At 32.5% G+C, this 19,190-nt stretch overlaps 1 protein-coding gene across 1 annotated transcript in view; it reads right to left on the reverse strand.

Moving 5' to 3' along the window:
• LOC128991039 (adenylyl cyclase-associated protein 1-like) overlaps window positions 1–19,190 on the reverse strand; it is a 96,555-nt gene that overhangs the window by 43,612 nt on the left and 33,753 nt on the right. The window lies entirely within an intron of this gene.

Here is a 19,190-nt window from a genome sequence, read left to right on the forward strand (position 1 = left end):
TATTGAAGCGCTGTTGTATGCCTTACGGTCACGGAGAAACTTCAAAAATAGTGTAATTTAAAATTTCCATGTTATATAATATAATATATTCCCATATATAATAATATTTCTTCTACTTGGTGGCGTTTTATGACTTTTCTTTGTTCCCATAGTTTGCATATCGGTTCTATCAAGGATTACTCAAGAAATACAGTACTGTGTCAATTCTTTTTCTTAATCGGTGAAATATGTCAAATTGACCAATTTCTCACTTTGGCTCACTTTCTTCCATTGAAATATGTACACAACTCCAAATACAAATAGTAATTATGTAATTTAATGATTGTAGCATGCCTTTCCTTAAGAATGCAACTTAAATATATACAGCAATTAAATTATACACTTGATCATAATGTTATCAGATATATTCTTCATAAGGATAACATGGGAATTTTAAAAGCCACTGGGGTAGAGACTTTTCAAAAATGTAAGGTCAGTTTGCAAATCTATGCAATACGCTCTTTCCAATGAGACATTAATGGTCAAAATCGGATAAGAAATGGCAGAGGAGTTCAAAGGACAAATTTCTTGTTGGCGTATTAATTATACAGATGTGGCTCTTCTTACAGTGGCTGCTTATAACCACTTAAATACCATAAATAAATGAAAGACTAAGCTGAGTTAAATGTGCTTATGTCAACAAGAAACTGAGGAGAAAATTATAACATTATAAAAAATTATAACAATTATAACAACAATAAAAAATTATTATTAAATTATTAAAAAATTATTATTAAATTATTAAAAATTATTATTAAATTAGAAAATTATAACATTGAGACTGGAGTCAAAAGCAAAAGGACGAAGAGAAAAATCTCACACATTAAAAAATGAGTTTTTTAATTTAGAGATTCTGAAATTTCTGGAGAAACAACCTTTATAGAGACAAGTGCCCAAGGACTGCGAGAAAATCTATTTGTGTGTTGTAAAATATATCTTCTAAAGGCAAAGAACCGAGAAGAAAACAACCAATACTGAGACCAGAAGCAAATGCTAAATGAATAAGGGAAACCCATATTTAGTAGGGCCATAACGTAAATTTTCTTTATGTCAATGTTTATGTTTCGTCACGACCTGTAAAATGATACCAAACTCGACTATACTTGTTATTTGAAAATTTTGAGCTACCCCCTACCGCTACCCCTAAGAGCAAAATTTTCAAAATTGACAATAATTATTGTAGCCCCTCATATCTTAGAAGGTTGCCGCAAACCGATTTCAAATATCTCAAATGGTTGAAAAGGAGGGGGTGCAAGTTACTTTTCAGCCACCCTGTATATTAAGAACAGAGAAGCAGCCAAAGGACTAAGGGACATGTCCTTTTAAAGCCATAAAATGAATGTTCCAATGGAAAAAAAACTCGGGGAGCGAGCTGGTCTAGTGGTTAGGGCCCATGACTCCAGTTCCTGGGGTCCCGGTTTCGAATCCCGTCAAATCACTAATGGATTTTATCTAAGTGATAATGCCGTAACCTCTAGGTCTAGCCTGAAGTAATGTGAAAAACAATTCCAGGCTCGTGCCTAGCGTCCTAGGAATAACAATTGTAAAAAAACTGAGGAGAAAACACCAATATTGAGACCTGAGGAAAGGGATTTAATTTGAATCAGGTCTGGCCAAATTACAAGCTGACAGTTCTTGTTTGTACAATAATGGCCAACTGAGAAGACTCCAGTCTCTCATCAGCTTCCATTAACCTCCCCAACCCTTCGTTGCTCACTTCCCTCTTTTCCCTGAACCAAGGTCCTGTTTGCTTAATGTTTCCATTTACTTGTAAATGTCATACCTAATCTAATGTTTGTCCGTTGTTACAAAACTAAATCTAAATACCCCCGCCGCAGCAAACCTGCCGACTAAGCGAATTTCCTTGTCTGAATTGATATTCAGTTAAATATATTTTAATAACATTAGGTTTAACGAGTACCTAGGTTTGCTGCTACAAGGAAACTAATAAAGTGTGTTTTTGAGTAAAATATTGATAGCTTAGTACAAAATAAATAAATTTGCCAAGTTTGATCAAAATATATCCATAAACAAGCAAACTACAACATTTGACAATATTCTCCATAAGAATAACATGGGAATTTTAAATTTACAATTTTTTTAATTTTCTCCGTTACTAGTAATTGAAGAAAAATACTTTTATATACTAAATTATTTGTTTTTTTAAGCTCTTTAAAAAGGTCTAAAGAGAAATCGGGAAATTTTGTGTTTTGAGGGTCAAAAGTGAGAAAAACCAATTTTTACCCCATAAAACCCCCCGTAAAGCCCCGTTCCCATGGTCCAATCGTGCTGGTTCGCGAACTCATTCAAGTTTATCCCGCTTTACACCTTTAAACCAAATTTCATCAAAATCGGACAAAAATTACTCAAGTTATCGCGTTCACGGACGTATATATATATATATATATATATGTCTATATATATATATACATATATAAAAATTTGAACGAATGGTGTTTTTGGCCTCTGGGGACATCAAAATGAAAAAGTAAATCGGTCCCGGGTCTAGGTCTTACCGTGCCACCTACGGTAATAGCTACTTCCCTATAGGGAAATTCGCTAAAATATGTAAAACTGTTTAGTTTTTGTTTCCACCAACAAAATAGGCTGGAACAGTTTTTGTGGGATAAATAATTTCAACACTATGCATTATAATGTATAAGAGTTTATTTTTTTTATCATTCGATTATACCTTATAAGAGTTATTAAAATAAAAGTACTTTCATAATTACTTTACTTCATTACAAAAATGCACTCTCGTAGACACAAGCAAAAAAAAGAACAATACCTAACTTAATTTAGTGTATGTTAGTATAGTTGCTTAAGTTTCATTCTATAGTTTGGCCGCTTAGAAAGCGACCTCCTCCAGCATTGGTTTAGCATTAGCGCGCAGGTCGTTTTATAGTATCCATACATAAATAAACATCAATCAATAAACATTAAATATAGGAATTGATTAATTAGTCGATGAAAAGGCAATTCGGTATTTCTTGTTAAATTTTACTTTTGCTCTCCGAGTGATATTTTCTCTTACAGCTCAATCTAACGAAATGGCAATCACAGAAATGGAAAAGACTATTGCAATAATGCATTGATAGTTTGTTGCATGAGGACAAATCAACCACAATTTTCTTTAGTACAAAAGGTGTTGTATGAATTAAAATTTATTTTTAAAATTGACATCTTACTACACATTGTAGTCTGCTGTACAACAAAGAATAATATGATATATAACAATTTTACAAGTTGGTTCAAACCTAGTTATGATTATTGTTATAAAGGTGGTTTCTTATAATGTTAATAGAAAATTGTATATCTGTCAAAGATATTAGCATAGATAAAACATACTATAGGTCGGCCGCTTAGAAAACGACCTGCCCGCTAATGCTAAACCAATGCTGGAGGAGGTCGTTTTCTAAGCGGCCGACCTATACCTTAGTAGATTTCTCATCCTTATGGAACAGCTGAAGACAATTTTATTGTTAGTTCTGTACGGTTTATGTAGAGGTCGTGTTTTGGTTACAATTTGTTTCCCGTTATTACAGCCATTTAAAACCTCGTTTAACCAAATAATACGATCTAATCATAAACAATAACTTGTCCCCTAGTTATATAACCAAACAGTAAAGCACAAATCAAAAAATTAACCCTAAAATAATAGAAACAAAGTTCGTCGACGCTAGCGCCCATGTGTCACGTACATGAACTAGACAGGAAAAACGTGCTTCAAAATTTACAATGGGATGAGAAGTCTACTTGTGTTGGTTAGTCTATGATATTGGATATAGAACTTGATTTTCCAAATTAAATTTCTTCCAAAATTGCTGGACTTCTTTAGGAATCGTCCCTCTTGAACCAATGAGTAGTCCATAAACTTTAAATTTAGAAATTTTATATTTATTTATTTTATAGTTTTATCATAGCTAAACATCACTTACCACAAAGGCTAAAAACTCATAATTGAGTTACATGTGTGAAAGAATTAAGTTAAAGACTTTATTTAACCCTTTCACCTCTCTTGTTGGCAGTGTGCCGAAATCGGCCGTTTCGCAACCGTATCATATTACGGCTTAAAAAAATTTGGGAAATGTTTTTAATACTTTTTTATTGTTAGTAGGCTATAACTTAATTTGAAGTTAAATTACTGGTAAGCTTAATGATCTGCATAATAAATTAAACTTAGGGCATGGGGGCGGAGCCCTAAAATGAAAGTCGAAAGGGATAAATGAAAATGCAGTTAATATAAATGGAGCCAATGTTAAAATTGTAGATCGTCTTTTAGTTGACAAGGGGTAAATACATATTAAGCTAAACCTCAAAACTGACTGGATGTTAGTGAATATCCTGAGGCTTGTGTGCAGGTCGGGTGTAAAATTATATGGAATGAAACCAATACTATTCTATTATATTGAAAATGTTATTGAACTTTGTTTTCTACTAGGGGACCCGAGCAAAAATTTCACATTTTAATGTCAAAATTGCTCCCAAATAATGCAATTCACTGCAAAAATGCGCGTTTCAAAGATTATTTTTGTTTAAGCCAGCTATTTAATTGAATAAAAAATGTATTTACAATAAATAAATATGTTAGTTTTATATATACACCATACATGACTTAACTACCTCAATTAGGTAACAATTATAAAAATGTAGCCTATTTAAAATCCATTTTCATAAACTGTTTTATCTCTTGTTTACAATCTGACTGTATTTTAACACTCAACTAAAAGATCAGCTGTTAAATTACAATCAAAATACTAACAGTAATAAATAAAGTTCACTGATTTTGAAAGTGAACTCGTAGAAATAAATTAAACGCAAAGGGGACCTAAATAAAAGCTTAAAATAAAATTACCTGTTTCGTTACCATTCGTCCCTCCGCTGGATAACAAGCTTTAAAACGACACCTCAAGCGAACAAATTAGGTAAGCAGGACAGATTAAAAAGGGTGTTAAAGAGAGAATCCTTATTTATTAAGTATATTATAGATAGATGAATGGATTATCATAAAAGAGAAATATGCTAATATTGTATATTTGATTGAATCTAAGTCTATCTTTGAGAAAACATGGTATCAAGCCAGGGATATAGGATGGAGGCTCACCACATAACTACAGCTCGTAGTCTACCAAGGTATATATTATGCATGTCTGTGTCATTACTGTTCCCTAGACTGGTGATATTGCCTGCCTTGCACCGTCCTCATTACACATGTGTTGCTGACTTACACAATTTCTTTTGCAAAACTGCTTTATTCAGTCACGCAGTTTTAAGTATATGAATAGTGTAAATAGTACAAGTAGTTACATAAAACATTAACATGTTAAAACAAACAAAAAATGTGTACATAATAAAAAATACCCCCGCCGCAGCAAACCTGCCGTCTAAGCGAATTTCCATTTGGCTGAATTGATTTTCAATTGATCTTTTTAAATAACATTAGGTTTAACGAGTACCTAGGTTTGCTGATCAAGGAAACTAATAAAGTGTGTGTTTTAAGTAAAATAATTATTGCTTAGTATAAAATGAATATATTTGCCAAGTTTGATCAAAATATATCCATAAACAAGCAAACTACAACATTTTACAATATTCTCCATAAGAATAGCATGGGAATTTTAAATTTACCATTTTTTTTAGTTTTCTCCGTAACCAATAACCGTACAAAAATACTTTGATATACTGAATTGTTTTTTTTTTTTTTAAGCTCTTTAAGAAGCTTTAGAGAAAAATTGGGAAATTTTGTGTTTTGAGGGTCAAAAATGAGAAAAACCAATTTTTACCCCATAAAACCCCCCATAAAACCCTGTTCCCATGGTCCGATCATGCTGGATAGGGAAATTCGCTAAAATTAAATAATACACAACCAATAGGCTAAAAATTTTACTTTTGTAAAAAAGCAATTAATTGTCAAAACATTATTATTATGATAGAGAACACTTCGTTTCGAATGTTATTTTAGACACAACTGTTGTTATGTGTCTAAGTTTTAATTTTTATTGACAAGTAATGAAAAACGGATATCCAATGTATGTAGGTACCTATTGTTTAAAGATTTCTTTTTATGTTATTAATTTGCAAACTATATGCCTAACACCTTCTTGTATTATACCTATGTTTGTGATGGACAGTTTTGAAATGTGGAGGCTATAAACAGTCATATATCCACAGTGAGCATCTTTCTCTAAATTAAGCTTATCTCGTATTGCATTAATTGAAGGGGTAACATTTTGTTGAGGTGGAAGTTTGCCATTGCAACATATACTTCAAAACTGTATCAAATTTAACCAATTTCCATAACTAAAATTCAAACCTCTTCATGACCCTTATGATATTCAAGAATCAATCAAGAATTTATTTGCCATTAGATAACACAGTTACAATAGGCTTCGTCAACATATAATTTTTGTATAGAAAGTCAAAGTAAATCAACATTAAAATACATGATTTAAAAATTCCTCAGTTGAATAAAATGCCTTATCTTTAAGCAACTTACAAACAGTGGTACAAAATTTCTTAAATGGTAACATTTTTATATCTAAAGGCAATTTGTTGTCAAATAAAAACTGATGGTAACTATGACTATTGAAATATTTTTGCAATCTAATACTAGGCCTAGCTATGTGGTCTCTTTGCCTAGTGTTATAGGAATGGACAGATGAGTTTGTATTAAACTTTTCAATATTCTTCTTGACAAAACAAAGATTGTGAAAGATAAACAAACCAGGGAGAGTAAGTATACCAAGATTAGGGAAAAGGTTACGGCATGAGGCCTCTGCATCTAAACCAAACATTGCTCTTAAAGCCTTTTTTTTATCTCACACTTACCAATTAGGGCTAGTTATGCTTATGTATTCCAACATATGGGTGCATTTGTGGGTCTAATGGGCATTAGACATTTTACACAAATTAAAACTAGAGAGCAAACATACACAAACACACACTTCAGCATATAGTCCTACACAAAATCTACACTACTGTTAAACATCCAAGGAATAGGCTAAGACCGAGTGCAAGAGAGAGCCTGGGACCAATCTAGGGCAACAGTTCGTCTCCTTTTATGGGAGAAACACTCACCAGGCTTATCCCGGGTTACCACATGGAGTAGTCTTTCCTTCGCCTTCTGACACACAGGTGATTAGGCCTAGGTGGGGAATTATTGAAGTAAAATATGTGCTGATTATCACAAGGAATTTAGATCTGTGAATTTATTTCCTTACTAGGCATGTTAAAATGTTTTAAAAGTATTTTAGAGGACTCTTATAACACAAATGTTGTAATTTCGGATATTTAATTGGAATAAAAACTAGTAAATTACATATATTTATATCAGGTATGTCATATTTATTTGTAAAGAAAGTGTTTTGTATATTTACAGTGAAGAAGTAAGTCATGACTACTGTAGCCCACTTGCTATGTTTATATCCTAAATATTGAGAAGTTCAAATTATTAATTTTTATTTCTATTTAAAAACCTCTTCTTACTTGTAACAAGATACTTTTAGTTAATAATACCCCCGCCGCAGCAAACCTGCAGACTAAGCGGATTTTCATCCACCTGGCAGGAATTCCACTAAATTATTCCCTTAAAATTGTCAGATTTATTTCCTATTAAAATATCATTAATTTTAATGAGTACGTAGGTTTGCTGCTACAGGTAGAAAGTAAGGTGTGTTTTTATTGAAATATTGATACATTAGTATAAAGTAACTTTCCAAATTTTATGAAAATATGCCCATGGATAAGAAAGCTACAACAGTTTATTTATTCTCCATAAGAAAAACATGGTAATTTTAAATTTACACTTTTTATTATGGTTTTACCATGAGACCTAGGGTAATAGCTAATTCCCAATATGGGAATAAATATATATATACATATATATGAATTTGAACTGATGGTGTTTTTGGTCTCTGGGGAACTCAAAACTAAATAGTAAATCGGTCCCGGGTCCAGGTTTTACTATGAGACCTAGAGTAATAGCTTATTCCCAATATGGGAAATAAGCTAAAAATGGATAAAGGTAAAGCAAAACAAATTTTTCCCAAAGTTGCAACAAAGAAAATAAGAAACGACGGAACCTTTGTTACTTTAAGAAGACATATAAATGTTTCACAAAGGAAGGCAACGCTAGAACACTTTCCTCAAGCCACGGATTGCATTTCTCAGCAAACGAGTATTACATTTTGTTCATACCTTTTCAAATTGTTTGTTTTTCAAACCAATTCAGAGCTTGTTCCATTTCTTTTTTAATGTTTCCTATTTTTATAATAGGCAGAAAAAACATATAGCTAAATTAAACTACGAAGAATACAGTTATGGATACTTGTATTGTTTTTTTAGAATGGATTGAATCAAATTGGATGCAGCATAAATAAATAACAAGTTCATGTTTAAGTTTAAAAAACCAAGCTACGTTTTACAAAATAAACAATTAAAATCCCAATACTATTAAAAGAAATATTTAATTTTTCTATTTTATAGCTTGTAATTAAGAAAAAAATGACAAGCAAAAAAGAACAATATTGACATTATTACAAGAGCAATCAGCTAAAAGCGCGTTTAAACAGATTACATTAAAGGCATAAGGTTGGGCAAACAGAAAAGCCAGGACTTTATCTTCATAAAACATATTTATTTGCATAAATTGCTAAACTTTTATTCTCTGGAATAGGAAAAGTATGATTTTCATTTTATTTCCTAATGATTTTAAAACATCATGTATACTTGTTTGTTTAAAATTACTGAGTGTTACTAATGAATACAAACCTGTATTCAATGGTGTTACTAAATAGCTTCTTTTAACAGTTTTCTACATCAACTGAATCAAACACCCAGTTATAAAGGACAAATTAATAGAATGTTTGTTGACTTAACAAGTTTGCATCACTGGTACCTAATATCCAGAATGAGCCTCATGACTTTGTACTGGTGATCACCTAAATGTCACTTTACATAACCGCCTGGTGACAAATCTTGTTTGGCATAGCATTCATGATCAACTGATAGAGTGTGGGGCGTTGGTTCCCGAGGTCCTGGGTTGAAATCCCGCCAATCACAAATGGATTTTACTTGCGATCCTCTAGACCTAGCCTGAAGTAACGAGTGAAACAGTTCCCGGCGGAAGCCTGCATCCTAGGATGTGAAGAGATTACATCAAACATTTATTGGTTGTTCATGAATCAGTGGAAGACATTGGTAGGTAGATGGTGGAATGAATTAATGAGTATATACATTTCAATGATTTCTTATAACATCACAAAGTAAATGAGATGTAGGTCTGTCTATATGATTCAACGATTCAAGAATGTTCACAAGTAACTAACACTTAAAAAGGTCAAAGTAAAACAGCTTCAGTGGCAGTGTAGTGACCTTTTAAAACATGTTTACGCCAATTTAACAGTTAGTTGTTTAACACTACAAAGGACCTTTTCATTTTGGCTTGACATCTTAATCAAATTATAACTGAAGATAAAGTCAAATGATTTCTATATTATTTTGAACTAGAATTCCACATAAAAAACTTGAATTGTTACTTTTATTCAGTTATCCACGGAATTTATAGTAAAAAAACTTAACTTACTAATTTTATAAAATGTGAAAGTGATTACCTATATCACATGGTTAATCACGTGAAAACTACTCGACTAATTCAATAACGGTACATTTTGATCAGAGTAGCTAGTGGTGCTTGCTTTTTGCATAAATAATAGGATGGTAAATCATTACTTAATACTGTAGTGATTTAAATTATTCAGAATTAAGAAATAGTTGAAAGAATACATTTTAAAGAAAATGCTTACCACTATACGAATATGTGTATATACTTTGACATCAAAAGTAGGTCTACTAATCAATAAACATAAAGGTATAAAAATATTCTACATATCACGGAATAAAATCCTAAGCTATGTTGCAAAAGTAGAAATTGTTCAAGCTGAATAAACACTCGATATGGGACAATGGACTTTTATAATGACAATGATGGATAAGCTAAAAAATGTTGTGATGACTGAACTGTTTTACAGCAACTTTGTACTTCACTTGTATTGTTTTTTTGAATGGATTGAATCAAATTGGATACTTATAGATAAATAATACCCCTGCCGCAGCAAACCTTCAGACTAAGCAAATTTCCATTTTCCTGATTGGATTTACACTAGCATGTCACCTTAAAAATATCACATTTATTCCCTATTTAAATAGAATTAGTTCAACGAGGACTTAGGTTTGCAAGTACTTAGGTTGTTTGGTAAGGTAGGGAGGGTAAAAAAGTTATTTTTTTGTAAAAATTTTAATAGTTTAGTAAGAAATAAATGCATCTTCCAAATTTGATCAAAATACGTTCATAAACAAGCAAACTACAACAGTTTACTTATCTTATCTTACTAATATTATAAATCTGAAAGTTTGTGAGTTTGTGTGTGTGTTTGTGTGTGTGTGTGTGTGTTGCTCAATCACGCATAAACTACTGGACGGATTGGGCTGAAATTTGGCATGATGATAGCTCACATTCCCGATTAACATTAAAGCATATTCTTATCTCAAAAATCCTTTCGGGCTCCGCCCCAGTGGCTCTGTAGTTCCCCATGTTAATCTTATGATTTTCATATTTAAAAGGAATTAATGCATCTTAACAGCTGTTTCAATCAAACAAGTTGGTTTTGTTCTATGATGTTCAATAGCATAAAAGTTATAAGGATTACCAACAGGGTGCAGCACTATAATTTTTTTATTTATTTATGACAACAACTAATTTCCAACTAAAAGGTGAGTGAGCGTAGCGAACGAACTTCAACCTGGAGGCGAGTTAGCGTAGCGAACGAGCTAACCTGAAGGCAAGTGAGCGCAGCGAACGAGCTCCAACTTAAAAGTAAGAGAGCGTAGCGAACGAACTTCAACCAGGACGTGAATGAGCCATGCGAATACTTATGAAGTTAAACGGGGCGAAGCCCGCGGGTACAGCTAGTTCTCCATAAGAATAACATGGGAATTTTAAATTTACAAATTTTTGGAATTTTCTCTGTAACCATTTGACACATAATAACGCTTTAATATACTAAATTATTTGTTTTTTTTAAGCTCTACAAAATAGTTTGGAAAGAAATTGTAGTCCGATCATGCTGGTTCGCGAACTCGTTTGAATAAATGTAGGTTTATACCAAATTTCATCAAAATCGGATAATTTTTGCTCGAGTTATCGTGCTAACGGACATATATATATATATATATACACTGTATATTTATGAATTTGAACGGATGGTGTTTTTGGCCTCTAGGGACCTCAAAACGAAAAAATAAATTGGTCCCGGGTCCAGGTCTTACCATGAGTACCATGGTAATAGCTTATTCCCTATATGGGAAATTTGCTAAAAAGTGTATGTTTAAGTTTTAAAAACAAGCAAATAATAAACTTTATTTTACAAATTATTGTCTTAATAACAATTAATGGAAATTATTTATTTACAGGCAAACTAAACTTAAAAATAGTAGAAAACAAGTTATACTGTATAATAAATTGTACAATAAAACACTGTAATATTTTGATAGTACTGTACAGCATAGAATGCAAAATCAATATGTCGTTATTGTTGAAATGTACAACCTCAAATAATCTATCTGAATAAATAAGCTGCAAAATAGTTTCACTCTATGTAAGCTTTGCTGAAATGTTTGGGCTCTACGTTTACGAAGATGTTAAAAATGCAGGGCAGCTTGCCAGTCTGCCTCTCTTACCGCCCTCCCGGCCTTAACATTCTCAAGCTGAAGATCAAAGGAGCTCATTTCCGTGCAAAAATTGTGATATTTAATGAAATTACTGTAAGCCTTTGATACCAGCTTAAATCTATAGAACATCACATCGGTATGAGAATAAATAGGCATATCCTTCAAATTGCATTTAAGCCATATACATCTTCATATTTTCATATTCATTACATATGCATATATCATATATCATTACATATGCATCTTCTGGATGAATCTCAATCTTTATCATACTGATTAGAAACACAGTGAGAAGAACTTTTATGAGTCTACTATCTGCCTTACTCGTGCTTTGAAACTTGACAAGAAGAATGGTTCGGTTCTTAAATGAATGTCATAAAACGATGACACACCATCGATTATAGGAACAAAACTCTCACTAAAATGAGATGTTGCAAATGCTCCAGCCTCAGTATGCGGGGGAAATATTTGTGCAGCTCAACACAACATCATTCTGTTCAACAGTCAACGTTATCAACTTATTAATTATCAAATTTGAATACAGAATAAAATCGAAATCTCATCCTCTTGTAAAATTTGAACCCTGTTTTCATTTGGGATTCATGTTGGCTACATTTGGGTTAAGCAAATGTCTACTAAGTGTTTCTATCTTATTTTAGAGTATGAGTAGATTTTACAGTTTATGACATATCTATTCAGTTATATTACCAGAGGACGAGAAATATTTTCTAAAAAAAATACTATATATTATTAAAAGTTTGTTAACTAACCCGGACAGTTATTAACAGCTAAATACTCTCAACTAAAACGGAACGGAAATATCCACACAACTACCTTCTGCTGCTTCAAAAGGATAATAAACCTATAAGGGATAATATTAATCCATAATTCAGGCTGTTAACGCCGAGTCAAATTATTACTTTAATCCAAAATTCGGTACGCCAACTACTTTGAGCAAAATGTTAACATTAGGGATTTTCTATTTGTTGCCATGGGGACCTATCAATATTTCTAAAAATGAAAAAAAAACTATTAATCAAAACTCAGAATGTTTACAGGGTGCAGCCCAAGGCAATAAGGTAAGAGAATAGTAACAATGCTACTCGTTGGTCAGAAAGACTGAGGGGAAGAAACCACCTTTATTTTATAATAATTATATAGATATACTGCAGGGAAAGATGTTAAACTGCAGTTTGTTAAGGTGCTAGGGGTTTGACTTTTTTATGCATGTATATCGCTGTTTGCCGCTGGCCATAAAACTTGCTGAAACACCATCTTCCTCTCAACCTCCACCACCCCCCCACCCACCCACCAAGCCAACAACCCTTCTGCTTGAGTATCCTTGATATTTATGATAATGTAATACTCAGAAGACAGGTGTGACTAACTACCAAATTGGTCATCATTTTTTTCAATGTAATCAATATTTAAAAAATGTAAAATTCAAGATCTGTCTAAAAAAAATTAAACTAAATTTTTAATTACGAATGATGATTGAAAGGGTGAATCAAAAACATGCAAATATTACTTACTTTTATGCGAAACGGCACACGGAAGATTTCTCAGGTACCGTATGACGTCACTAACTGCTGACGTCACTTTGAGGGAACACCAATACCGCAACGATACGGTGTTGAGACATCGGCCTCGGTGGTGTAGTGGGTAGCGTGGCGGGCTGATAATCAGAATCTACAGGGTTCGAATCCCCCTGGTAGCACTTACTTTTTGTCAACAATTTTTTCATATCAGCAAGTTTGGTTGGTTTGGTTAGGTTATGACAGTTTAATTTTATAATTAAAAAATTATAAAGTTGAATTTTAGGCATTTATAATTTTATTTTATGAACAAAACTATTTTTTAGATGAGTAAACCTTCATTTGATTTTTCCATTATCAGCACGTTTGGTTAGTTTGGTTATGTTATGACAGTTTAATTTAATAATAGAAAAATTATAAAATTGTCTGTTTCTGACGCGTCTGTTCAGACGCAGCAGTTAGTGACGTCAAACGGCACCTGAGAAATCTTCCGTGTGCCCCACCGACTTTTATGAGGTGTGGTAACTAGGTACACTACAGGTTAGAGGCAAAATAATAATACAGACATTCTTTAGAATCACTATGCATTCTATCACAGCCACCTCTATTCTACACAATGACTGAAGCTTTTAGACAAAGTATTACATTTAATAATAACTATAGGATTTTACACCTTGACTAGGCATTATTTATATTGCCTAAGCATTTTATAGAATGCTCATAGGTGTCAGGCAAAGTAGAAAATAAATATTTGTATTATAATCCCATTTATTTTGATTTATTTTATGTATGGTCAGGTTAGGAAAAGTCCTTTATAAAAACTAGCTGTTACAAGTACCCACGGGCTTCACCCCGTTTGACTTCATTAGTATTAATAAAATGATTGATTGTTTAAGTTAAGCTGAAATAAACAAAACAGAATACAGTAATACAAACAAATAAGTACAGCTGAGGTATTTTTTACATTAGGTATATGGAAAGTTCCCTTTAGAAAGGAATTACGACCTTAAAGGGCAATTTATGAAATAATGGATAGTTTTACGCAAAGTTTCTCGTCATGAAGAACATTTTAAGTATATGGTTTATGTGGGTGTGACTTGTAGTTTTCTCAAATGTTCATGGGTACTTATTGTACCCAGTTCAAAGTTTCAACGCATCTGTTTGTTGCAGGTAAAGTAAATTAATTGAATAAAGAAATCAAGAGATAAATGTGGTTTAATAAAAATATTTCAATCTATAATCAATAATTTGACAGAGAAAATAACAGGTAAAAATTAACAATTACAATTCAATTCAAAATTTTACAGTCTTCGGTAATTACTTGTCTATGAAAAAGGCATGTACGGATGTACGTCCACGTTAAACCAAATAATTGACTATCGGACCCTCTTTTACTTTTTAAGTGGTCAATTGTTAATATTGATTGAGTGCTCTATCCAATTTGGAACTGTTCGACTCGAATATCTACGACAAAATACATTCATTCAGCCAACTTCAGACAATTTGTGAGTTAACCAGGATATATGCAAGGTGTTGCCTGCCCAAACACCTGCAGGTGGGGTTCTGGTAGTGACACCTGGGTATTAGGCAGCACTCACCAGGAGGTTCTGCCACTGACTGCTTTTGTAATCTCATCTCACTGTGTAATTGAATCTGCCTGGACTTTCCTTTCAAAAATGTACATCACCTGATCATGGTACACAAATGTATCATTAGGTACAATACCTGGCCAGCAAGCATTTTCATGGGGGTTTTTTAATACGTTTTGCTAACGAGGTAATCCTTAAAACATTTTTACATCAAATTTAGTAAAATGCTTTCATAGTTTATAATCATAAGTTATTAGAGTTGTATACACATTTTTCATGTTTCCAAATTATTTACCATTGAAGGTGCAAAATAAACTTTAAGACAGTAATTTTATCCCTGGAGCAAATATTGTGGCCACACTTAACATAGCGATAAAACTGTATTACCCCTTTTTGAAGAAAGTTTTGACTCTGTCTGTATTACATGTTTCCCAACAATTGAATATGTGTGCATCACTGTATCTTATAAATTGAAATCTGGAAATAAAACAAACACTAATGGGCAAAGCCCTAAATGAAACTATTTTTTAGCTATACTTCCTTCCTCCCCTAGAGCAAATGCTTTAAAATGACTCATAAACCTTAAATTTGGTTATGTAAGACAGGCGAAAAAGGGTTGTCAGGCCTAAAGAGAAACCCCCTATTTTATTTAGTACATAGATTATTTTTTGTACCACTAATTCCCTTAGCATATGAAAATTTTCTCTTGATTTGAAAAGCTGTATAATAATATATCTTGTCAGTTTCAGTTAGAACATAATCCATTAACACAATCGTATAATCACTGATACTTAACACACCACAAAGCAATGTTTTTGCATATTCATCTTTGTTGAGATGAAAATGCTAAACAAGCTGTTTGTATTCCGAAGTCTTGATCTAAATTGAAAATATGCCGCATAATCCTGGCAATTAGTTATGACAGATTGTTGTAGTGAATTACTTACTAATTACGTAAATAAATAGGATTTAGTTAACATTTCAATCATTGGATCAATTTAGGTACGGTAATTTAAAGTTTACTTAGTATAGCTATTGTGGATTTTCATTTCGTATTACATTGTAATTATCTTGTTCCAAGGAGTTACTTTTAGAATAAACTTTTTGCCACAATCTCTTGTTATAGTTCGGCCGCATAGAAAACGACCTGCATGCTAATGCTAAACCAATGCTAGAGGAGGTCGCTTTCTAAGCGGCCGAACTATAGCGATAAAGATGTTCTGAGTCCAGGTGTTATGAGCTGGACATCAATTTTGGTTGTGTGTTTCATTAAAATAAGATACAGTTCTGATTGAAGGTAATATAATCCGTAAAATGTTAATTTTGAGTACAAAGGTCAAATTTCCCTAGTAATCCCATTATGTTGGATGTGATAATCATTCAGATAAATATACATATTCTAATCAAAAATCTAAATTAATTATGTTTTACAAATCAGAAATTATGTTATGGAGTATACATAGCTTTCAGTTATTTTGTACAATAAGCAAATCCAGTGATGACAATTGATATTACTAACTTTGAAATAAAAAATATATTATTAATCTGCTAAAAATCAATTTAAACTGTTACAGCACTATGTAGAAATCCTCCTAAACACAGTGAATTAAAATTCTTGTTACTGTAAGAGTGTCTTAAATTCAGGTGTAAACTGATTGGATCCAATAAAACTTCAGAACTGCTTATACTGTTCCAGTTATCATTACACAAAACAATTATCGTAAAGAGAGGAGGGAGGAGGAATGGGAGGGATGTGTCTGGTGGGTAAAACTCCCCCTAAACTCCCAAGGAATACTAAGCTTTATACCACAGGCTTTTAGCTTCTTACAACTTTCAGCTATTTACAGATGTTAAATGTTTGCATTCTACATTTAACAAGTTCAACCACTAGCTCAATGTAAACATCCGTGTTTTTGGAGAACTGAGTAGCGGTGATTATAGTGCTCGTCATCCTTAAGCCAAGTCCAGAAAAACTTGTTTGCCAAATATTTTTTAACTGCTTGCAAACGATCCCTCAAACCAAAGTCAGATGGAAATATTAGTTCTTTTTGGAAGCAACTACATAATCATTTTCTAGGAATAAACTTGTAATTACTGTCTATGACTAATCTATATATATAAAATCCAATGTATGTTTGTTTGTATGTATGTATGTTTGTTTGTTTGTCCTTTATGGACTCCAAAACCGCTCAACAGATTGTAATGAAACTTTCAGGCATTGTTAAGCATTATTCAAGGATGGTTTGTGTGAAGTTTGGTGCAGATCCGTCAAAAGGGCTCCGCCCCAGTGGCTCTGGAGTTTCCCATGTTAACCTTATAAGTACTCATATTTAAATGGAATTAAAGAATCTTAACAGCTGGTTCAACTAAACAATTTGATTAAAAAGTTAATAAGTTTACCAACAGGATGCAGCACTATTTTTTTTTTAATTTGTGACAACAGCTAATTTGCAACCAAAAGGTGAGTGAGCGTAGCGAACGAACTTCAACCTGGAGGCGAGTTAGCGTAGGGAACGAGCTAACCTGAAGGCAAGTGAGCGCAGCGAACGAGCTCCAACCAGTAGTTTGTCTTATCATAAAATATTCCTAGCTTGATTAAAAACATACCAAAACAAAACTAATCAAATTGAAAATGTTTAAACCTTAACAGGGCTAGGTTATGAGCTCCAAAGCAAGCCATTGTCCAACATTCAATGGCATGCCGTAAACTTGGAAGAACAACGTTCATTCCAGGCATGTATATTCACGGGAAGTTATATGTCAGGTCACTTTGCATATGTGAGTTTAATACTTGACATAAAACCAGACAGAGGCCAGCACCGCCACTTTATGAGAGCACCAAAAGCAACATAGTAAATACAGTTAACGTAATATCATAATATAAACATTTGAACTACAATTGCGCCATTGAGCAGGAGAGTAATACAGCCAAGCTTCCACTAACAACTAACTATGCAAGTAAACTCAACAAGAACAACTGTTGAAAGCTATACAAGTCTTGTTCTGTAATCTGGGTAAAATTGTAAAACTATATGTACCAAGATTTAGTACAAAATTTGTCAACATCTTTGCAATAACCAAGATTTTTGTTGTTCTCATGGATAACATTTTTCCTAAATTGTATGATTTAAGCAAGAAAAACTACAAAAAAAAATAATAGTACAGAAAATTACAATTAAAGTATTTTTAACTTTGTATTATAAGTAGTTATAAATTTGAAATAAGTAGTTATTTAACTTGTAATAATCAGCAAATAGTACTTCATTTTATATATTTATAAATGATAAAACAAAGTATATTTACCTACATATCACTATCCAGCAGTCCAGAATATGTATAGACCCACTTTTACTAGTGTTTTTTCAACATTACTTTTCACCACAATAACTATTTTCTTCATTACAAAACTCATAGAATTTGTTCTTCAATTTAAAGTGAATATTTACTTTAGTTGTTGAAAATTGAAACAGTTGATAAAACAATAACAAACATTTTAAGTTATTGACAGTGGAAAATTTTCGGTTGTAAACCAGCTCAACTCATAGTAGTGTAGTGAAAAATATTTTACCTACGACCGTTTTTTAAAGTAGGTAGCCATTTCAGTTCAGTTCTTAGAATTGAAAAGTTTCACTTAACAGCTGTTTACTTTCATATCAGCATAGTTTCATTTCATATCAGCATAGTTTTTCTAATATCAACACCGGTAACGGACCAATGAGGTTCAAGGATTGAGAGAAAAGAAGTACAATTGTAATACTTCGAACGTCAACTAATCAGCTGATCAGCTGATCAGTTGACAATTTTAATTGTTGATCCGGCTTGTTCCTGTTGATACTCCCTAAGTTGGTGGAAGTTAAATGAAGGTTGATTTTAAAATATCAGTTAGTGAAAGTGATGTTGACGAGGTAGAAATGAGAGCACAAACTGTTTGTGCTAATCTTTTGCCACCAAAATCAAAACAAAGGTACCATATGCAATTACATACCAGCAATTCATTAAATGGACGAAACAAAATAAGGTTAAATTGATAAATGAAAATGTTCTTCTGGTTTATTTTGAAATCCTCTTAACCACTTTTTCACCCAACTCGTTGTGGACCACATATTCGATGCTGAGATCTAACTGTAAATTAACTGTTTCACTATATTATTCAGTTGTCCAAAAATATATGCAATATTTCCCTAATTGTACCTGATACAGTATTTATGGTAAGAATACTGCTAGCAAAACCTATTGCCTGAAAAAGTAACGTATTATTTAACAAAGTTTTACAAACACGTAATTACATGAAATCAACAAT

This window comes from Macrosteles quadrilineatus, unplaced genomic scaffold (genome assembly GCF_028750875.1).
Source record: "Macrosteles quadrilineatus isolate MER2022 unplaced genomic scaffold, UCM_ALF_1.0 Scaffold_3__2_contigs__length_128488019, whole genome shotgun sequence".
In the NCBI taxonomy this organism is placed as follows: Eukaryota; Metazoa; Arthropoda; class Insecta; order Hemiptera; family Cicadellidae; genus Macrosteles; species Macrosteles quadrilineatus.